At 37.2% G+C, this 23,997-nt stretch overlaps 1 pseudogene; it reads left to right on the top strand.

The window, feature by feature from the left end:
- The first annotated feature begins 20,567 nt into the window (after positions 1-20,567).
- On the top strand, positions 20,568-21,299 carry Rps3-ps8 (ribosomal protein S3, pseudogene 8; annotated as a pseudogene).
- The last annotated feature ends 2,698 nt before the right edge of the window (positions 21,300-23,997 follow it).

Genomic DNA, 23,997 nt, shown 5'->3' with positions numbered 1-23,997 from the left:
TGTGAGCTCTCTCCTGGTTTTTGTTTGTTTGTTTGTGTGTTTTTTGGAGGCATTCAGAGGTATGAGTTTTCCCCCTTGGCACTGCTTTCCTTGTGTTCCATAAGTTTGGGTATGTTGTGCCTTCATTTTCATTAAATTCTAAAAAGTCTTTAATTCCTTTCTTTATTTCTTTCTTGACCAAGTTATGGTTGAGTAGAGCATTGTTCAATTTCCCAGTACATGTGGGCTTTCTGTTGTTATTGTTGTTATTGAAAATCAGCCTTAGTCTGTAGTGATATGATGGGATGAATGGGATTATTTCAATCACATTGTATCTGTTGAGGCATGTTTTGTGACTGATTATATGGTCAATTTTGGAGAAGGTACCATGAGAAGGTGCTGAGAAAAAGGTATATTCTTTTGTTTTAGGATGAAATATTCTACAAATATCTGTTCATGACTTGTCTTAATTTCTCTGTGTTTCTGTGTAGTTTGACCTGTCCATTGATGAGAATGGGGTGTTGAAATCTACCACTATTATTGTGTGAGTTGCAATGTGTGATCTGAGCTTTAGTAAGGTTTCTTTCATGAATGTAGGTGCCCTTGCATTTGGAGCATAGATATTCACAATTGATAGTTCACCTTGATGGATTTTTTCTTTGATGAATATGAAGCGCCCTTCCTTATCTTTTTTGATGACTTTTAGTTCAAAATTGATTTTATTCGATATTAGAATGGCTACTCCAGTTGTTTTTCTTGTGACCATTTGCTTGGAAAATTGTTTTCCAGTCTTTTGCTCTGATGTAGTGTCTTTCTTTGTCACTGAGGTGTGTTTCCTGCATGCGGCAAAATGCTGGGTCCTTATTACATATCCAGTCTGTTAGTTTTTGTCTTTTTATTAGGGAATTCAGTCCATTGATGTTAAGAGTTATTAAGGAATAGTGATTGGGTTTTTTCCTGTTATTTTGGTTGATAGAGGTGGAATTATGTTTGTGTGGCTCTCTTCTTTTGGTTTTGTTGCAAGGAGATTTCTTTCTTGCTTTTTCTAGGGTGTCAGAGTTTTTTTTATCTATTATTGTAGAAAGATACTGTGTAAATTTGGTTTTGTCATGGAATATCTTGTTTTCTCCATGTATGTTAATTGAGAGTCTTACTCAATATAGTTGCCTGGGCTGGCATTTGTGTTCTCTTAGGTCTGTTATGATATCTGCCCAGGATCTTCTGGCTTTCAAAGTCTCTGGTGAGAAGTCTGGTGTGATTCTGATAGGTCTGCCTTTATATGTTACTTGATCTTACTGCTTTTAATATTCTTTCTTTGTTTCGTGTGTTTGGTATTTGGACTATTATGTGACAGGAGGAATTTCTTTTCTAGTCCAATTTATTTGGAGTTCTATAGGCTTCTAGTATGTTTGTGGGCATCTCTTCCTTTCGGTTAGGGGAGTTTTTTTCTATAATTTTGTTGCAGATATTTACTGGCCAATTAAGTTGGGAGTCTTCCCTCTCTTCTATACCTATTATCCTTAGGTTGGATCTTCTCATTGTGTCCCGTATTTCCTGGATATTTTGCATTAGGAGGTTTTTGCCTTTTACTTTGTCTTTGGTGTTTGTGTCAATGTTTTCTATGCTATCATCTGTCCCTGAGATTCTCTCTTCTTTCTCTTGTATTCTGTTGTTGATGTGTCTATGACCCCTGATCTCTTTCTTAGGTTTTCTACTTCCAGAGTTGTCTTCCTTTGTGATGTCTTTATAGTTTCTATTTTCATTTTTAGATCCTGTATGGTTTTGTTCAATTCCTTCACCTGTTCGATTGTGTTTTTCTGTAATTCTTTAAGGGGCTTTTGCATTGTTTCTTTAAGAGCTTCTACTTGTTGTGTTGTCCTGTATTACTTTAATGGAGTTATTTATGTCCTTCTTAAAGCCCTCTAGCATCATCATGAGATTTGATTTTAAATCCAAATCTTGCTTTTTTTGGTGTGTTTGGATATCTAGTATTTGCTTTGGTGGGAGAATTAGGCTCTGATGATGCCAAGTAGTCTTGCTTTCTGTTCCAGAGCTTCCTGTGCTTGCCTCTTGCCATCAGGTTGTCTCTGGTGTTAGCTTGTCTTGCTGTCTCTGACAGTGGCTTGACACTCCTGTGAGCTTGTGTGTCAGCACTCCTGTAGGCCTGTTTTCTTTCAGTTAGATTTGGGAACAGAGAGCTGTTCCTGTGTTTGTGTGTTCTGAAGCCCCTGATGAGTAACTTGGAGCAGAACTATTGGTTTTACCTCTGTTCTAATGTGTGTTAGTGCTCCAGGAAACTGACTTTCAGTTCTGGACTCAGGGAGAAACTGGATGTGTCCTGCCCCTGTCTGTTCCTTAGTTTCTGTACCCAGAGGTGACTAGGGAGGTTCCTCTTGGGTCAGGAATATAAGCAGAAGTGGTGTTCTCCTCTGAGCTCTCAGGATTTTCCACACTTCTGAGAGCCTAGCTCTCTCCCCCATGGGATTTGGGTACAGAGATCTATGGTAGTGGTTCAGCTCCAGGCATAGCCAGAAAATGGAAGTGTCCTATCCTAGATGACTTCTTATGTTCTTAGGGTACCAGGTAGGTCACTTGGAGCAGAAAAGTTGGTTTTATATCTGTTCTCTGGTGTGTCAGCACTCCTGGCAACTGGCTTTTGGCTCTTGGTGCAGGCAGAAACTGGAAGGGTCCTGCCCCTGACTGCTCCTAGGTTTCCGTGCCCAGAGGGCACAAAGGTCACTAGGTGGGTTCCTTTTGGATCAGGAATGGGGGTAGAAGTAGTCATCTTCTCTGAGATCTCAGGATTGTCTGCGAGTCTGAGATTCCACCTCTCTCCCACACCAGATTTGGGTAGAGAGCTGTGGGACTGCTTCAGTACAGTTCTGGACATAGGCAGAAACCAGAACATTCCTGCAGCTGACTGCTCCTGTATTCCTGTTTCCAGAGGGCACTAGGCAGGTTCCTCTTGGGCCAGGATTATGAGTAGAAATGGCAGTCTCCCCTGAGCTCTTGGGATTTTCCACACTTCTGAGAGTCCAGCTCTCTATCCCATGGGATTTGGGTACAGTGAGTTTCTTAAAACATTAAGGAGTTAGGAAGAACAAGTGTATCTCTTATGATGGTGGAAAAGTAGGAGTTATTTAATGCAAATAAACTTTTCACAATATTAGAAGAAAAATCTGGGTAATGTTTCCTGAAGTGCACACTCATGCCCAAGAATTTTCACTAGACCTTTCTTAAGTTCATTATAAGGATTTATGGCCTATATTCCACAACAATCCACAGGCCAATAATTAAAAGTCAAAGATGTCTGAATGAAATCAATTTTGTCTTATTTAGTGCTGATTTAGTCTTTCTGAGCACTTCCAAGACATTCCTACAGCCAATTTTATCTGTTAGACTTTTACTAATGTTCTAGATTTTATGAGGACCAGGCAATCCAAACTTTAGGAGCTCTGTGGATTTATGAAGCAAATTGTCTACAGTTAGATATATAGTCCTTAGGTGTGCCTAGTTTTACAGTCCTTTAAATGGCATTTCAAAATTCACAGGCAAATTGAGAAGCAGGTACAGAGACTTCCTCATAAGCTCTCCGGTTTGTCCATAGAATAACCACTTTAGTTTCTCAAAACATTTCAAATTTATGTTACTGTGTTATTGGCATTAGTTTCTTTATAGCAAGCTCTGTCATGCCTAGTGAGTAGCTGTGCCTTCTCTTTGACTCCTGTGTAGCTTTCTAATAAAATCCTCCATGGTCTTTGCAGCACTGCTGCTTGCTGCAGACACAACTTGCTCTAGTAATTCCTGACCCAGATCTCAACCAGCATTATCTTCAAGGATACCTAGATTCTCCCAGTAAGTGTCATATCTGACAACTTTGTTTTTTATTTCTTTGTGAAAGGCATTGCAAATTTTAAGCATAGATACATATGAGAGAGAGAGAGAGAGAGAGAGAGAGAGAGAGAGGGAGAGAGAGAGAGAGAGAGAGAGGGAGAGAGAGAGAATCATTAGAATCATGTATTCTGTAGTTCAGAAATCTGGACACGTAATTTGTGCCTCTTCCATTTATGTGTCAAATTGTAGCATTCATAGATGGAAGAATTACTTTTGCAATACAAGGTTTGATCGTTGACAAATCTCCAAGTTTAGGATGTTGTCAAAGTGCATAGTTCAATCTCCTACAGGCTGCAAGATGGCAGTATTATTCAGTTCTCTCTAGTGGAGTCCTCTTTAAAGTTATGACCAATCACCATACCTTGCTTATTCAACACAAGGCAATCTTTCTCACTAAAGTCTCATAACATGAAGTTTCACAGAATATTATTTCATCATAAAAACATCATGCTTCCATCAAGGCTTTTTCTCTCTTGCACCAAGCACTTTCAACACACAAATTGGAATCTTTGGGGGAAATGTTTAATATTCGCTGTTGATTGGAAGGGAATGAGAATGAGGCTTCAGGGCTCAGCAGTGAACCACTTCCAAAACATTCTTAAGTATGCCTTTATGTTCTGTATATTGACAGGATACTTCTCTTCTGATAATTTGGACTTTGTCTTTTTGTCACCAGAGTTCTTACTTCTAATCTTGCAATAAATACTACATTACTAATTTTTGGAGTAATTTATACTGCGACAATGATGTGCTATTTATCCAACTATTTTGTTTTCTGTCAGAAAGAATTTCAAATGTGAAAAAAGCATGATAATTACATAATTAAACCCATAACCTATGTATCCAGTAATTATTAATTATTAATTATTAATTCTATGTTTGTTTCATCTATCCCTCAAACATTTTTGGAATATTTAAAAGCAAATTCTAGCTATGACAGAATTTGAATTTTAAATGTTTTAATTAACATATGAATTTTAATAGTTAAGTATGTCTATAAAATATTATCACAATTCTGTTATCATAGCAACAAAATAACCAATAGTTTAACAAATTATCTAAACTGTACTGCATATTCAAAAGGCCTACATATTTACTTTGACATAGTTGTTTTCAAATTTATAAATATCCCTTTGCCCCTTTTTTCATTAAACTTCAAGTCTTAGTTTCAAGTTGTACTTCTGATTCTTATTTGGATAATTGTATCTTCATGGAGTCATTTAGCATGACACTCTCTCATATTTCCTGGAAGTTTGACAGAGGCTTGATTATGCCCACGTGTATTATTTTGGCAAGAATACCTCATTCATATGCAATGTTCTTTACTTCTAATTAATTCAGGTTGTGAATGACGGAGGATGTGAATAGTCACTTAAAAAGTGATACTAAAATTCAACAGAGTTTTCAGGTACACACAACCCAATTCTTACATGATTTCCATTGGGCCTCTTAATTGTTTACCAGCAATGGATTATTTTTTTCATCTTTATTAACTGGAGTATTTCTTATTTACATTTCGATTGTTATTCCCCTTCCCGGTTTCTGGGCCAACAACCCCCTAATCCTTGTATATGGGTGTTCCCCTCCCCAACCTCTCCCCATTACCACCCTCCCCCCAACAATCACGTTCACTGGGGGTTCAGTCTTGGCAGGACCCAGGGCTTCCCCTTCCACTGGTGCTCTTACTAGCCAGCAATGGATTATTATTATAGATCCATCATTCTCTTTGTTATTTGTGCTGAGTAGTTTTATGTCAACTTGATAAAAGCTAAAGTCATATGAGAGGAGGGAACCTCAATTTTAAAAATGTCTTCATAAGATCCTACTGTAGGGCATGTTCTTAAATAAGGATTAATGGGAAAGAAATTAGCCAACTATAGGTCGTACCAACCCTGGGCTCATGGTCCTGGTTTCTAAAGGAAAACGGGCTAACCAAACCATGGAGAGTAATCCAGAAAGCAGCACCCCTCAATGGCTTTTGCATCAGATCCTGCTTCCTGGTTCCTGCTGTATTTGACTTCCTATCCAGGCTTCCTACAGTAATGGACTACAGTGTGGAAGTGTAAGCCAAATAAACTCTTTTTCAACTTTCTTGTGGTTTAGGTGTTTCATCATAGCAATACTAACCCTAACAAAGGGATTATTTTAAAAGACAGATTTTAATATCATCATTTATTTTACTGCATTTAAATGAGGGTTTAGGTTTTCCCAAATTTAACTCTTTGATTTTTAATATGTTAACATAAATGTAGAATAGAATAAATATCTGATTCTTTATTATTCAAAGTTAGTTTTTGAGACCAGAACATATTCTATAAATGTCTATGAATAAATTTGAGTGGCTAAAAATATTGTATTTAAATGAAAATAACAATGTTAATTAAATTGAAATAAATTAAGGATTAATCAAATTAAGTTAATTAACATATAAATGTCATCTCATTTACTGTGTAAATTTTTGTGATAAAATATTTAAAATCCTTTTTCATTTTTCACATTTATTTATGAAGTACGACCTCAAACTCATTATATAACTAAGAATGGCAAACTTTTATGTTATTTTTGTTTTAATGCTTGTGTACATGCTATATATAAGTACTTGTACATTTTATGTAAGTACATGTGTGTTTTGTGTTTGTGGCATGTGTATGTGTGCAGTTCTATACACCCATACAGCTCCATGAGAAGGTCAGAGGGGACATCAGGCATGTGATGGGATTTTTCCTTAAACTTGTAACTCAGAGTTTAAGCTATATTGGCTACTTACTCAGAGAGTTCCTAAGATATGCCTGTCTTCGTACCTGGATTTCATGTGGTATTTAGGATTTATAGAACCTCATGTCTACATAGAAAAACTCTTGTTTGATACATGTTCTCAGCTTGAGCTCAAACTTTCTGGTTCTCCTAGTTCCACTTTTGAAGGCTAGGATTAAAGGCACACAACAATGCTAGTATTGTGCTGTCCTGAGACTCAAAACCGGGGCCCATGAATACCAGGTAAATACTCTGCTTTATCTTCATCTCTCTTTAAATTTTCAATATAAGTTTAAAAGTTTTTATAATTTTCTTGTTCAGTAAATATTTCAGACTGAAATTCCTTTTTTCCCATATATGTAGTGGTTCCTGGTCTAAAAGTCTCTGCCTTGTTTCAGTAGAAAAGTAATATTCCGAAAGCAATCTAGAAGTCAGTGTCTCTTACAGCTTTTCACAAGAGTAGAAAATAAACAATAAGTAGAGAATATGTAGAAAAATATGGAAAAAGAAATATGTCATGTATGTGTCTATATGTGCCCACATACCTATCTGTAGTTTAGGGACTATATTACATAAATAAATATTGTCCTAGTATTATGGTAGTGTGAAGATTGCTCTAAGTTATAGAAGGATAAACTGTAAGTATGCAAGTATGGGAAAGCATAATTTCAATTCTTGTAGGTTGATAATGCAGAAGCCCAAAGATTCAGTTTCTAAGACACAAATATCTCCAGATGCTTGTTAGATTACACAACTGCCCTTAGAGATTTTCATTTTTTATACCACAACACTGAGCCAGTTATTTCCAGCAGTTCCATTGTTCATGGCTCCCCAGTGATTATACAAACATCCTGCAAGTGGCGTGACCCTGTACATTGCAAACACATGGATTGAAAAAAAAACTAACCAAGGAATTGCTACATTCTGATTCACTGTTTAGCTATATTTTATTAGCATTTACAAATGTTGATACCCATGTGCATAAGTAATAATTAAAAATCAAGAGATATGTCATTTAAATAAAATGTATGGGAGGGAAGCACATATATCTGACTGTGCCAGAAAGTGATAGGGCTGTAAATTGAAAATGCTGTAGGAAACTCTAGCTTGCATTGTGCTAACATTCTTAATTGTTCATGAACCTGCAGGTAGCTAGATAATTTTTTTTCTTTCTTTCTTTCATTGCTTTTACTTTATTTTACAGTCCAGCAGTTGCCCCTCTTCCAATTCCTCGCCCGTAGTTTCTCATCCCATTCATCTTCCCCACTGTCACCAAGAGAATGCACCCCCGACAAACACACACACACACACACACACACACACACACACACACACACACACAACCTCCCCACTCCCCGGGGACCTCAAGCCTCAAGTCTCTTTAGGGTTAGGCATGTCTTCTCCCATGGAGACCAGACCAGGGAATCCTTTACTTTATATGTGTTGGGAGCCTCAACCAGTCATGTATGCTGCCCGGTTAGTGGTTCAGGTCTGAGAGAGCTCAGGTGTCTATGTTAGTTGAGACTACTAGTCTCAACTAGCAGTTGCCCTCCTCCTAAATTTCTACTAACCTTTCCCTAATTCAGCCACAGGAGTCCCCAATTTCAGTTGAATGCTTGCGTGTAAGTATCTGTCTTAGCTGCTTTTTGGGCCTCTCAGAAGACCACCATCTAGGCTCATGTCTGTAATTTTGAAACTAAATTTAATAACAGCAGTCACATATTGTACTGCTGTCTATGTGATCATTTCATGAATAGTTATCACATACTAAGTGTGGAAGTGCTTTGACTGAAAGATAGCTGTGGTAGAGGTATCTAGGGAGAAACCTTGGATAGTGAGGGCAAGATATCCAGCAGCAAACACAGTTTGGAAAATAGAAGTCCTGTTAATAACTTAATGTTTGTTAAGTATTTAGTATTATTCAGTGTTTATTAACTCATTCTCACAAAATTCTCTGGTAGAGAAATGACCTTATTGTGTATTTAATAGAAAAAATTGCACAGAGTTTAACAAAAAATTGAGGATGCAAAAACGGGCATAATTTATATCTTTAGCTCTTACGATAAGATGCATTCAGAGAAGTCTGACAATCATTCAGATTAATCAACTGTATGGTTCAGAGCCACAACAAAATGTAGCAGAACTCCTAACGGGTGATTGGGAGAGTTCACACAAGGAAAAAAGCTAGGCTTTGTCTGAGGAGATACACATCTTATGAGTCAAAGAACAAAGCCACATTCAGAAATCTAATAGGAAAGTGCAACATTGTTTTTAAGTACAAAGCACTCAGGATGAGAAGATCACATTTGGTCTTAGGCAACAAGCAAGTGGCTTTTAAATCAACTGGAGTAATATGTTACCCATATAAGGATAGAGTTCACATAACTAGAAAGAATTACAGAATAAACACTGAGGCATAAACGCTCACTCAGACTTGGGGATGGTTTGGCGCATGTTCCTCAGCATCCTGCTATATTCAGCTCTTCCAGAAGGCAGCAGCTCTAACTGCTTTTACTTTATGGCATATAAATTGCTGTTCTTGAAAAATCTTCTCTTGGGGCCACCTGATTTCTGTAAGATACTTCTATCATCCATTTACAAATATCATCCAATATTTATCCATATTATCTTTCATATTATGAAAGAAGACACTATCCACTAGTAGTTGAACCAGAGAATCATGAAAAAAAATCATATAGTGTGGCACTGACCTCCTGTATTGGTAATGTTAAGTTCCAGAGGATATTACTAGCCAAACAAGTTCCAATTCATAGTTGCATAAAATTAAGTTACAATTCATCTCCTTTCTGTAGTCATAATCTATAGGCTATATTAGTATGCTTATTTAGTGATTTTAAAATATTGGTAAATTTTCTTTAAGAAAAGGGCATTTATATAAGCCCAATTTCAATTGCATCTTTCCAACTGTTGGAAAAGATGGGTTGGAGTCTTTTTCATAAGGAGATGATCTGTGAACACGACTCTAGATAAAATGTAAATCTCAAGAGCATTCAAATATTTGTAGCATTTATTATTGACTTGTCTTTTTTATCTTTATTAACTTGGGTATTTCTTATTTACATTTCGATTGCTATTCCCTTTTGCAGTTTCCGGGCTAACATCCCCCTAACCCCTCCCCCTCCCTTTCTATATGGGTGTTCCCCTCCCCATCCTCCCCCCATTACTGCCCTCCCTCCAACAATCCCATTAACTGGGGGTTCAGTCTTGGCAGGACCAAGGGCTTCCCCTTCCACTGGTGATCTTACTAGGCTATTCATTGCTACCTATGGGGTTGGAGCCCAGGGTCAGTCCATGTATAGTCTTTGGGTAGTGGCTTAGTCCCTGGAAGCTCTGGTTGGTTGGCATTGTTGTTCATATGGGGTCTCGAGCACTTCAAGCTCTTCGAGTCCTTTCTCTGATTCCTTCAACGGGGGTCCCGTTCTCAGTTCCGTGGTTTGCTGCTGGCATTCGCCTATGTATTTGCTGTATTCTGGCTGTGTCTCTCAGGAGAGATCTACATCCAGTTCCTGTCGGCCTGCACTTCTTTGCTTCATTTATTGACTTGTCTTAAAGCTCTGTTCTGTACATCAAGAGCTATTGAATATTCATTCATTTATTCATTCATTCATGCATGCATGCATTCATTCATTCATTCATTCATTCATTCATCTATCCATTCATTCATGTTGCTTTGAAACAGGATACATCAGGGTAGACTCAGATTAAATATCTTCCACCCTCAGATTCCTTAGCATTGGGATAATACATGCATACCCATACCATGATGGGTCACAGGAGAACAGCTGTCACATATTTTAACTATTGTTCCCCAGGTGGAGGCAATGGATGGGGGAGGTTTGGAAGGTGTAGGCTTTTTGGACAAAGTACTTCACTGGAGGCAGGCTTTGATATTTTAGACTGATACTAATTCTAGTTCATTTTCCTTTATATGCCTAGAGTTGAATATGTGCGCTCTCAACAACCTGCCTCTGCCAACTTTGCCATGCTGTTCCTGCTATCAGGGACTCTGGTCCTCCAAAACCATAAGCTAAGCTAAGCTCCCCCTTTTGATGTTACCTTGTCCATGGAGTTTTATCATGGCAATGAAAGAGTAATCCATTCAAATACTGTGCCCAGCTTCATTTGATCATTTTGGATGTGGGTCTTTGCACTTCTTATTTTACTCTAACCTGTGTAAATATTTGTATGTGTTAAAAACTAGGTGATTTACACAGCAAAAATGCCAACATTTAAGTTGCATCATTAAACACTGAGATTCTCAAAGATTCAAATATTTGCTCCCCTTTGTTAGGATATAACCCAAATCATGTTTGCTTTATTCCCTCCTTCAACCCCATTTTTCTATATCTTTTTAATTAATGTTTTCAGTCTTTTGTCATGTACAGATCTTTGTCCTCATCGTCTCATTTTCTATTAATAATATGTCACAATACCCATCCCTCCAAAGAATAATTTAAAGAAAAAAATAATAGTTATTAAAACAAGCTTTTGCCCTGACCCCAAGCACCTCACATAAAGAATTGGTTACCATGAATTGAGGATAAGAGTAGACACTGGTATAATTTCTCATCACCAGAATGTGAAAATAGCAGAGCTGCTAAGAAATTCAGATTTTACTTGTGATTTATTTCAGATATAGTAGAGTACTCTGTTAGTCCAGCCTGATGAAACAGTATTTCCTCATAACAGGAGTCACTTCTTCTATCTAAACAGGAACGTTATAAGCTAGATCATATTCTAATAATTTTCTTTTGGCTTGATTATCCATGCTGCACTTTAATCAATTTCTACACAACATTCAGTAGAGATGGGAAATGATGTCACAGATACATTATGCTATATTACCCATGGACAGTTCTGTAAATACATGTGCTTTGGTATGCTTATTGGCTTCTTCATTATTCCGAAGGTGAAGTACAAATATTTCTAAGTTAGCTCATTTTTCAGGCCTGTAAAATGTTTTCCAGTATTTTTTATTCTTATATAAAATTTTTCTACTATACAGTTAATTAAATTTCCAAAATTATTGTTTACTTATTTCTTTAACAATCCCTTTAAATTGAATTTTGCTCTAGCTGGATGAGTAACACTTAAAAGGAATGGCAGCTTTAAAGTATTTTTATATGAGCAGTTGTTAGATAAATTGAATTAGTTCCTACAAATTTGTGTTTTTGTTTTCTTTTTTGTTTATTCCTTGAAAATTTCATATATATATATATATATATATATATATATCTTGATCATAATCAATGCTCTCCCTACATCATTCCCTCCTCATATCCTTACCTATCACCCCAAATACAACTGCCTCTCAATGACACGTCTTTGTTTATCCTTGAAGATTTGTTTCATTTTTATATGGTGTTGTGTGTGTGTGTGTGTGTGTGTATGTGTGTGTTCGCATGTATGTGGCATCTCTGTGTGCTAGTGTGTTGATTTGTGTATACACATGTTGGGGCTTATACATGAGAGCTAAGTGTTTATATAGTCCAGAGGGAGAAGAATATCCCATGGATATTACTGCAGTTGGGAGCCACCCGAGGCAGGTGCTAAGAACTGAACTGGAATCCTTTAGAAGAGCAGTACACATTTTAAATTCTGAGCCATCTATAGAACCCCCATGTCTTTTTTAACAAACCATCCACAAAGTCTAAATACTACTGCCAGTATGTGAATATGTGCATGGATGTGGATTGTTATGTACTGGGGCTCTGGCAATCTTCCAGTTATCTTTCTCCAAGAGCAGTGATTCTCCCTCTTCCAGCAGGCATCAACTTCCGACAGCTCCATGGGAAGGGATGAGGCCTCAGGAGCTCATTTGCTTTGTGTGCAAGAAAATTTAAATGGCTTGACATGTGCAGGTACCTACCTGCTGTGAGTTCATGTAAGCAATAATCATATCATGTCCAGAGGACAGCATTTCATACTGCCCTTCATTTTCTAGTTATTTTATCTCTTCTTCCTCCTCTTGTGTGTTCACTGAGTGTTGATATGGAGGAGGGCTGGTATAGATGTCCTATGTGTAACGTAGCTAAGCACCCACAGTCACTTATTTTTAGCACTTTGAACACTTACTAGTCTTCTCATTAACCGCTACCCATTACAATAAGACGCTCTCTTCTCAAGGTTAACTTCAACGCAAATCTGTGGACATTTACATGAATATTTAGAGGGCAGTATGACAACATTTGGCAAAATAAAATGAATAGGTTCCCTCTTTGGGCCTATGACTTCCATAGCCATAGATTTTGACCAAGTTTCCAATACCCGTACATGAATTCCCCACTGAGGAGCAGGTCCCAGATGTAATCAAAGGAATGGTTGGTCATCCTATAAACAGTTGTGCTACTATTGGCATAAAGGGCATATCTTATCTCATAGGTCAGTATTGTTTATTGTGTAAGCTCCAACACTGGGTTGATGTCTAGTGGTTGCTAGCGGCCAGCAAAGCACACATCAGCCCTATGAAAGCTAGCAAACAGGGGTGGGGGGAGGGAGAGAGAGAGAGAGAGAGAGAGAGAGAGAGAGAGAGTTCACAGTTAGTTCAGGCTTGGTTTCTCTGTGTTCTACATCCAAAATGTGTGGTTTCTTCAGCAATAGGGATTTATAATAAAAAAAAATGTCTTCCTTAAATCTACTTCCTTAGAAAATAAAATCTTGCTTTTGTAACAATAATCCATGTAGAATTTTAAAGAAACGAACAAACACCATTTTTCTTTTTTGACTATTTTATTATGAAATGTACCCTGTGTCTATCCAGCTGTGTGGCTCTGAGCCAGTGCTGTGAGTCACTGCCCTACATTCTGCATGTACAAACAGGAATTAAAAGAAAGGAGAGGCAAGGATGGTGCTCTTGGGTCTTGCTTACAGTCAAACACCAGAGGAGGGAGGCTATTATATGATTTCCAATGAAGTCTGATTTGCTATAATTCTTTCAAATCACAACATTTTGAGTTTTGGTTAGTTGAGAAGATCTAAGAGATGGAGTTAGGATAAAAAGAGAAATGATCTGCAGACAGAAATTTTGATTATGTTTTAGCTAGGAAATCCCTTGACAATGTTAACAAATACTTCCACTAAAATCCCATAAAAGCAAAATATCCATGACGAAGTATAAAACGATCCATGTTTCTCAGATCCATGAACTTGCAATAAATAACCATGACAGGATTTAGATATATCTCCTGGTGTTTAGTATCTCTCTCTGTCTTTGACTCTGTCTCTGTTTTTCTTTGTCTGTCTTTGTCTCTGTCTGTCTCTGTCTGTCTCTCTCTCTCTCTCTCTCTCTCTCTCTGTGTGTGTGTGTGTGTGTGTGTGTGTGTGTGTGTATTTTGGTATTGATAATTGATACCTGGAAAAAATATTACAAATTATATTGTGAAGTACTTTGAAAATATTACTGATAGTTTTTATAGCTAGTAAAGTCAAGTTTCAGGAACACGGTCAGCCGCCTACTGATTATTCCTATGAGTGTAGGCTCACACTCATTCCCATGACCCCAATTTATACACTTTCCCAGTCCATTTCCTCCACTTTCCCTTTCTCTCCTGCTCCAATATCAGTACAAAAACTAACTTAGTAAATCATTGGTGGTGGCTGGTGTTTAGCAAGTCCCACACTGTCTGTGATATCAGCAACTGCTCCACATGACCAGTTTGCACTTGGATTCAAGGCAGGTTAGACACATGGATTAAATAACATTGTTGGGATCCAGATGGTTCTAATTAAAGAGCAATTGTTCTCATAGACAAACAGATGAGGAACAGATTCACAAGCAAATTCCCATGCCACGTTGACTAGAAGCTAACAGTGGAGGCCGAGCTCCCACACCCAGCTTCTCTCCCTAAGGAGCAGAGCAATGAAAAAGAGCCCAAGGGCAAAAGTGAGTCTGAGGAGGAAGATACTCTATGCCATGTAGCTGCTAGAGAAAGGGGAAACTGTAAAACAGAGGGAAAATATCTAGAATGTCAGGAAAAAGTCTATTTTGGAATCTCCAAACTACAACAGATTTATTCACTCTCATTTATTAGTTTATATCTTTCTTCTTTTATATAAAGATATAATTCTTCTTTTAATAATGTAGGTAAGTTAATCTAGATTCATAGATACTTTTGGGTGGAAAAATGGGGACATGAGATTGCTGTTAGAGATTCCCTGTGAACATGTTTAATAAAACACATAGTAAATATTTGTGTTTAAAGTCAGTATAGAATTCTTTAAAACCTCAGAGTTACTTCTACAAATGGCTACAAGTTTTCGTGAACAGTGAAATGCCAGTAATTTTCCTGTGGTCTCTAACAGTTAAGTATTGTATAAATATTGTTGACAGTGTGACTGCTGTTATTTTTATTCTGAGTTTCGACATAGTCCATTTACTGAAGACTTCTCTGGTAAAAGCTCTGGAAAGCTTCAAGTACATAAGATCAAAAACAATGATGAACTACCTTAGGAATGCGGCTTCACTAAACACCACATGAACAGAGCCTTGCTGAAGCTGGGAAAATGTTGTAAAGTGTGGTATAAATATCCATATGAGGGGGCAAAAGGACAGTGGACATTTCAGCCTTCCTTTTTGTACTTCAGTGGATAAAATAAAAGAACACATAACAGAAAATGGAGAAATGGGACACAATTTGGGAGAAAAAGCAAGTGACAAAAAGGTACTGAGGAAGGATCAGGGAAGAGAGTAGGTATTGTATTCTGAGCCGAAAATGGTTTTCAGTGACTACAGCTTACTGAAGATGCTAGGAGCTTCTATAGCCCTTAGCTACTATGGCTGGTACGTAACTTTGGCATATAGCCTTACTGAGATAAGGTTAGCTTACTCACATGAAACTAGGGTATCACTGCCAAGGTTTTACTTTTCGTTTTTCATTCAAAGAAAAATATTAGGGGCCCATAGACATGTTTGTGAACCATGAGCCTAACTAACAATGGAAAAGGATCAAAGATTTTAGTCCCATGTAATATTTGAGTTTCCTCTGTGTTGTTTTACTATCATAATCTAGCAAGATTAATCTGTCTCCTCCAAGTGAATCGCTTTTGTTTCAGAAGCACTGTTTCCTGTCCTTTCCCAGAAATTGAGATAATCATTTCTTTAGAAATAGACTTTGTAGTTTTTGTGCATTTCTCACACACAGAGGAACAAAAAATATGAAAGCAAAGAAATGTAGAGTCCTTTTTAAAAAAAAGGGAGAGAATGCTATTTAAAACTCCTCTGTCTAACAATTAATATAGTAATAAATTTTCTTTCTGGTGAAAACTATTTTTTAGGACATTGCTTTATAGACTTTTAAGTTACAAAGACTATAGCATCTATATGGGAAAGTGATACATATATTATTTGTCTAACATCATAAAGGATATTGGCCTTCATTTGTTTTACTATTGTTTTTTAAAATATTGTTTATTGCTTTAGTTTTTAATCAGTAGAGGGTGGTAGTGAGAAGTGCGCATCTTGAGTTCTGAGGGACCATCCCAAAGTCATCAGAACAAACTTGAGGAGAAGCCAGACACAAACCACCACCTTCCTAAAATAGAAGAAATACGGTTCTGTATCCAGCATTGTATGATTTCTTGTTTTATACTTTGATTCTCTTTCATTATCCCTAAAGCTTCAATGAAATGTGCTCACAAAAGAACCTGTGTTAGTGGAGAACTGGTGTGATTTCTATGCACATTTAGGGACTGGGTGGCAAAGGGAGAGGACAGCTCCACTGACAAATAGACAGTAATTGTGGTTTGCCCTGAAGTTACTGTATTTTGATGCTAATTTCACTGCCCCAAGGACAGTTGCCTAATCACTACTCAGGACTCAGGTGACTTCACCAGAACCACCTCTCCATTGAATTTGTAAAGTACAGGTGAGGGGCAGGTACAGGATAGAAGGAGGCCTGTCATTGGAGGAGAAGGAAGAATGGGCTGGAGAAAAGTTTGAAGGAAGAGGAGGAGACTAAGAGAGAGAGGAGGAGAAGAGGAAGAGACAAGACAGAAAGAGGGGAGAAGCCATGGCAGGTGATGTTAAGATTCTGCTCTGTGTATTTACAGGTTGTTATCAATGTTCCTAAGGGATGGATGGTACTGGACTTTGTATGTTTAAGTGGGCAATTATATCTTACCAATTGGATCTAAGATTATTGTGTTGTGTGTTCTTTTATGTGAGGGTTTGAGTGTAGGAAAGTTCGGCTGGGCTGTGTTTCCGCCAAGATATCTAGCAGATATCTTGGGGCACTGCGGCACGGACCTAGCGGGGTAAAAGACACTGTTACTCTTTTTTATTTTTATATTTTTACAACAACAAGTAATGACTAAAGGGGTTTAGGAAGAAACACAAAGCATCTTAGAAAACATACACACATCCCATTGTGACTCAGCAATCCTCAGACCTGCAAGCAGAGGCTAAGTGCTTGATACAGCTCTATTCATCTACAAAAGTAAACTATTTCAGATGTTAGATAAATAAAATTAGACCATCTAAATATCTCTATTTCAGAAGCACTATACTTCAGAAGGAGTATACTTCAGAAGCAGTATACTTGTTGGGAACAAATAATTCTCATCTAAAATGACCAAAGGGTGGGAAAAGATAATAATGCCCAAAGGAAGAGAAGGTCTGTATCTATGCTAAGTAGACATGGTAAAGATGATTGTGGTGGGGGTTGGGGAGGGGTAGAGAGCTAGGTTATGTCAGCCTTCAAACTTCAGACACGAGTTTAATCATCTACTAATGGCAGTTCTAAACTGCTGTGAAGAACATAATTGAAAATACTGCTATTTGATATTAATTCTATATCTCTTAAATATTCCTGGATAAACATACTTGAACACCGTTTAAATAACAAAAATGTGACTGATGTTTATAAAATCACATGTTCAGTAAACAAACTAATCATTTTAAGTTGCAAAAATAAAATACCAGAGTACTTCCTACCATGTAAATGAGGCATAATATGGTAATCAGGTGAGATAAATGTAGTATGTTTCTCAGATGTCTCAAAATAAGATGTGATATCTGTAATGCGGTACACACGAATTGTCACATACAGTGCAAATATGTTGCATATAACTTTTTCTTATCAGCATATTCCTTTTATCTCTTTGGAGCTTTGACCTCTGTCTCCAAATGAGCACAAATTTTAACAAAAATGTACTAAATAAAATGAGTTATCTTGCTGTGTTTTTATTCTATACTTATTCTAATGGTGAAAAAAATCTTAAAATGATAAAATCCAGAAAGGAGCCCTGCAGAGCTGCAAGGCATTGCTCATTCCAGTAGGTAGACTTAATATCTGTCCAATGTTTGCTCCTTGGTGGCAAATAAGTTTAACAATTATTTTTATTTTCAATTTGAAAAATGTATAGTTGATAACTACTATAACAACGTCAGCATTCAGTGCCCTTGACTACATGTTTTGTACTATTTTGCTTTATGAAAACATAGAGTATATATGAGGGGGGAAATGTGGTATATTTAGTTAACCAAATTTCAGTCTCTAATAATATTTATGTGAGAGGTCACTAAAGAAGTGTCTGCACCTATTGTCTACTCCCAATTGTGCAGGCACGTTTGCAGAAAAGTAGAAAGTGGGATTATATGTAAATTCATGTCAATGAGAACATCAGCATGCTAACACAAAGCCAGGCATGCACATTAAGGGACAGTATTTCTTTTCTGCAAACTTTGGTGTCTCTATCAGTAACTTCTAGGATACATCAGTAAGTTTTAGCAGAGAGTTCTTTTTGATTCTTCAGTTCAGTGTTGTAAACCTTTATCTGCTTATTCTTGTAAATTAATAGAATAGAGCCTGTGTTAATCATTTAGATCAATAATGAAATAAATTGTCAGGAGCCACTTTTATTCCCAAATAAGAAAGAAGACAATCACTACTGTTCCTATAATTCTCTTTTTACAATTATATTAAGTAAAATTTTGGATTTATCTGTATTAAAAAACCTCTAAAATGCTAATGGTAAGATGAAGAATACACGGAGATAAGAAATGTTCTTTTGAAAATGTGGTATTGATTTACTCAAATAAACTGAATCTTTTCAACTATGCCAAATGATGAGTAAGAAGGGAGAAGGCTAAAGGAATTTGAAGGGTGTGAACAACAAACATAGACAGCAAATGTTTAGCATTAAGCAAATGCCCACTGGGATAACCAGCAATATGTCAATTCTGGTTTTAATAAAATTATATTTAGGCAAAAGTTGCTATGGATGAAAATACCCATTGAATGATTTAAACTTAAGAACAGAAATGTGAAACCTGAAGTGTTACCAACCACTGAGAACTAACTATAAAAGAGTTATTTGTGAAAACAATATATTATGCAAATCAAAACAAAAATTCTCACAGACATCACATTTTACAAAATCATTAAATTATGACTCACAGTTTTTGAAAATGTCATTGTAAACACTTGAATAATTCATTGTAGACAGATGCTTATTAAAATGGACAATATGTGTTCCTGCTGACAGTGTTAAGTGATATAGGTCATAGCTTTTCAATCTGTTTGTGCAATAACACAGGATGTCTAAAATTAGTCTAAGAGTATCATGCAAATGTCATGATTCCATTGCTCTAGAAGCTTCTGAAGAAAGTACTTCATTATTCACTTTTTATAAAATTATAAACATCTAAAAAACAAGATATTTCAAAAGGATTCAGTGAAATAAGAGCAAATTCAAACAGATTAAGAATCACTAATGCTTTAGGTCATAGTTATAACAACTGAAGGGGCAATTTTTCTCATTGGTAAAAATTCACTGCACTTGAGTTACATTAGCATATTAGTTTCTTTTTCATTGCTACAACAAAATACACAACAGGAAGCAATTGGAGGGAAGAAGGTTTGAGTCTGTTTTACACTTCAAGGAGATACATTCCACCATGATGGTGAAGGCATTGTGACAGGAGTAGATGGTCATCTGGTCCCATTACATTGTCAATGAGAATACAGAGTGAACACAAAGTGGGGTCAGGCTATAAAACCTCAAGTCCTGGACAGGGTGTGACAGTATTTGCCATAAAGATGGATGGTTTAAATTCGGTCCCTGGGACTCACATAATGAAAAGAGTCAATTCTTAAATGCTGTTGCTTTCTGAACTTCAAACATACACACCATACCATGCTCATGTCTTTTCATATATACACACAAGATAAACATATGATAGATATATAGTAAAGATAGATGATAGATAGATAGATAGATTATAGATAACAGAAAGACCAATAGATAGATACAAATATTTCCAAAAATCTAAGATTTAAGTCCTGTCTTCAATGACTCAAGTAATCTTCATGTGCTTTTAAATACCACCACCATCTGTGGGCCAAGCTTTCAAACAGATGCAAATATGGGAGTTATTTCTCATTCCATCTATAGCAATCATGGCTATGTCATACTACAAAATGCAGTTGTTTCAACTTTTAAATTCTCCATTGCTTTTAAATATCCCACACAGTTTAGGAGTCCGGGTTCTAAGACTCGGGAAAATCTCTTAAGTTTGAGCTCTTGTTTTTGAAAGAAACGTAAGCTACACCCTTCTAACATATATAGTAAGCATTCCCATTGTAAAAGCAAGTGGGGGATTGGCAAGGAAGAATCAGATCAAAGCAAGTCTGAATCCAGAAGGAAATACCAAATATAGTTTTACGAGTGATATCTGGAGCTTATGGTGGAATCATCTGGGACGCATGGGGCTCAGAAAGTCCCGCTTCTGCAGAACTGCTGTCTGAAGGACGGGAAGAACCTCCCTCAACCCACGCCCACTCTCTGCATTCCTGGTGACCATCCCTGGTTCTGTCTCCTGAAACATCCCAGATGCTCCATTCCAACTTAGCTTCATTTTCACAGCTTTGCACAGCAGCCTCTTAGAGCTGCCTCACCAGGATTCAAACACGGTCAGCAAGATGGAGGCACAGATTTCCAAGAAGAGGAAGTTTGTCGCTGACGACATCTTCAAAGTTGAACTGAATGAGTTTCTCACTCGGGAGCTGCCTGAAGATGGCTACTCTGGAGTTGAAGTCTGAGTTACTCCAACCAGACCAGAAATCATTATTTTAGTTACCAGATCACAAAATGTTCTTGGGGAGAAGGGTCATTGGATCAGAGAGTTGTCTGCGGTTGTTCAGAAGAGATTCGGCTTCCCTAAAGGCAGTGTAGAGCTTTATGCAGAAAAAAGTGGCCCAAGAGGTCTGTGTGCCATTGCCCAGATAGAGTCTCTACTCAACAAACTCCAAGGAGGGCTTGCAGTTCGAAGAGCCCGCTATGCTGTCCTTGGGGTTCATATAGAGAGTGGGACCAAGGGCTGCAAGGTTGTGGTGTGTGGGAGGCTCCAAGGACAGACAGCCAAGTCTATTAATGGTCTGATGATTCACAGTGGATACCCCTTGTTAACTACTATGTCGACACTGCTGGGTACCATGTGATCCTCAGACAGCGTGTGTTGGGCATCAAAGTGAAGATCAGGCTGCCCTGGGGCCCAAGTGGTAAGATTGGTCCCAAGAAGCATCTGCCTGATCATGATCATGTGAGCATTATAGAGCCTAAAGATGAACTTTTTGCCTACCGACCCCATCTCAGAACAGAAGGTTGGGAAGCTAGAACCACCTGCCATGCCCCAGCCAGTGCTTACAGCATAACAGGGTCTTAGCAGCTGCACCTGGAGGCTGGATGATGTCTTGTAAAGACACTTAATAAAATCTTGAACAACAACAAAAAAAGTAGGGCTGGAAATGCGAGCATGATCCGCAGCAAGAGAACAGAGAGTTCAGCAGCCACCGCGTGATGACCGTGGGGACATTGGGAGCAGGGGGAAACCGCATAACTAGAGCAGAGCCTGTGCTAGGGTGGGTTGCTTTTATTAAATTCCACACTACACTACACTGCCTCATATCATCAGCTCTCTGGAATATGAGACTGTGTGACGCCTTCACTTTGCATGGTTTCATGGAGCTGAATACCAATCAGTGTGTGGCCTCCTTCTCCCAAATGACCCTGCCTTACTTTATCCACAATCTCATTTAACACTAGCCTGAATATAGCTAGAAAATGCTGGAAAAATGCTATTTTTAAAATGTATTTTTAGTTATCAAAAATAGAGAAGTACATCTTTGGTATATTTCCTCCTAGCCTAAGTATTTCAGATATAGAAGTGCAATATTGTCTCTGGGTCTTTTCCTTTAGTGTAATTTAACATTTATTACACAGTATGATCCTGGATTTCTTTAAGACTTTTATTTTAAAAGTAGTCATATATTTTCATTTTGTTATGGATTTACACTTTGCATATATCTAGTTATCATTAAATGTCATAATTTCTACTCTTAACATCTGGATAAATATATGGAGAATGTATGCCAAAGCACACAAAATCCTTTTGGCACTCCGTAAGGTTTTCCATTTCATTAATGTTATACTTCCCTTCTTTAGCAAGAATACATGAAAACAAGTGAGGTTTTTCTATTCAGTGTTACACTTGCTATTTTCCATTGTAATTTCCTCTAAAAGATTTGTAGCCTTCATTGCTGATGAAGTATCTAACTATAATGGAAGATAAGTACTGTATATTCTCCAATATGGTGTATACAAGAATGACTTTTTTCAACTCTTCTTTTCTATTTGTGTACTTTTTCTGGCTTTAAGCCTACAAAAAATGTATGTTAAAATATACACAGATGACATTAAGTCTGCACTTGTAGATGGCTTAAACAAACTCTTTTTAAATAGTATATTCATAAAGTGCATCAGTGCTCTTATAGCTTTACAATTTGTTGATACATAAAAAAACTTAGGGTTCTATCTGCAAATTTCAGACCTAGTAAATTAAGGGATACTATGACATCATTCTCCAGAAATGATGAAGAAATATTACAAGAGTTCCAAGGTTTCATGTTCCATTGCTTGGTAAGTATTGTGTGTAAAACCACTGTGCATCAATAATCTATAGAGGTCTTGTTTTTATATCAGAATATTATAATATACATTGAAACAATTATTCTAACCAAAATTCAGGAAAAGTAAAAAGTCAATGTTATTTTGTGTTATGGGAGTAGGCAATCATTTTGCTATGTTAAATTGATAGTGAGTTAGTTACTTAGTTAGTTAGTTAGTTAGTTAGTTAGTTAGTTAGCAGTTATCTATCACAGACATTAGCTATCACTTTGCAGATCAATATCTTTTATATCACATTTTTGGCTTAATTTCACTTCTATTAAACATGCAGTGTTTTCTCATAAAAATCTTACATGATCTCTTGAATGGTCTTTATGTTTCTCAAGTTTCTATGTGTTATCTCATTTTTCCCAAATTATTTAAAATTTTGTTGTATTTATTCACTGTTATGAATAATACAATTATTTTATCATCTAGAAAACAATTTCTCTTGCAATTTGAAAATTTTTATTATTTTACTTAGATTATTCAAGGCTGGTTTTTATCTTGCTTCAGGATCTTAAATATTTTATCTGTTTAAATTTAAGTAACTTACGTGAATTCTTGGGAAACCTGTTATATTTTATGTGTACCTGTGTGAATATATCTAAATACTCTTAGTATTTTTAATATATTCTTTCCCTTAATATTTTTCTTTAGCCCTAGGTTTGCACACTTTGAATATTTTTTATTTAAGTCATTTTTTTTTATTTTTTTTCCTTTTTTTTTTTTATTAACCTGAGTATTTCTTATATACATTTCGAGTGTTATTCCCTTTCCCGGTTTCCGGGCAAACATCCCCCACCCCCCTCCCCTTCCTTATGGGTGTTCCCCTCCCAACCCTCCCCCCATTGCCGCCCTCCCCCCATAGACTAGTTCACTGGGGGTTCAGTCTTAGCAGGACCCAGGGCTTCCCCTTCCACTGGTGCTCTTACTAGGATATTCATTGCTACCTATGGGGTCAGAGTCCAGGGTCAGTCCATGTATAGTCTTTAGGTAGTGGCTTAGTCCCTGGAAGCTCTGGTTGCTTGGCATTGTTGTACTTTTGGGGTCTCGAGCCCCTTCAAGCTCTTCCAGTTCTTTCTCTGATTCCTTCAACAGGGGACCTATTCTCAGTTCAGTGGTTTGCTGCTGGCATTCGCTTCTGTATTTGCTGTATTCGGGCTGTGTCTCTCAGGAGCGATCTACATCCGGCTCCTGTCGGTCTGCACTTCTTTGCTTCATCCATCTTGTCTAATTGGGTGGCTGTATATGTATGGGCCACATGTGGGGCAGGCTCTGAATGGGTGTTCCTTCAGTCTCTGTTTTAATCTTTGCCTCTCCCTTCCCTGCCAAGGGTATTCTTTTTCCTCATTTAAAGAAGGAGTGAAGCATTCACATTTTGATCATCCGTCTTGAGTTTCGTTT

Source organism: Rattus norvegicus, chromosome 9, assembly GCF_021556685.1.
Source record: "Rattus norvegicus strain SHRSP/BbbUtx chromosome 9, alternate assembly SHRSP_T2T, whole genome shotgun sequence".
Taxonomy (NCBI): Eukaryota; Metazoa; Chordata; class Mammalia; order Rodentia; family Muridae; genus Rattus; species Rattus norvegicus.
Note: the sequence above shows the minus strand (reverse complement) of the source record. Positions and strands in the feature narration are given on the sequence as shown.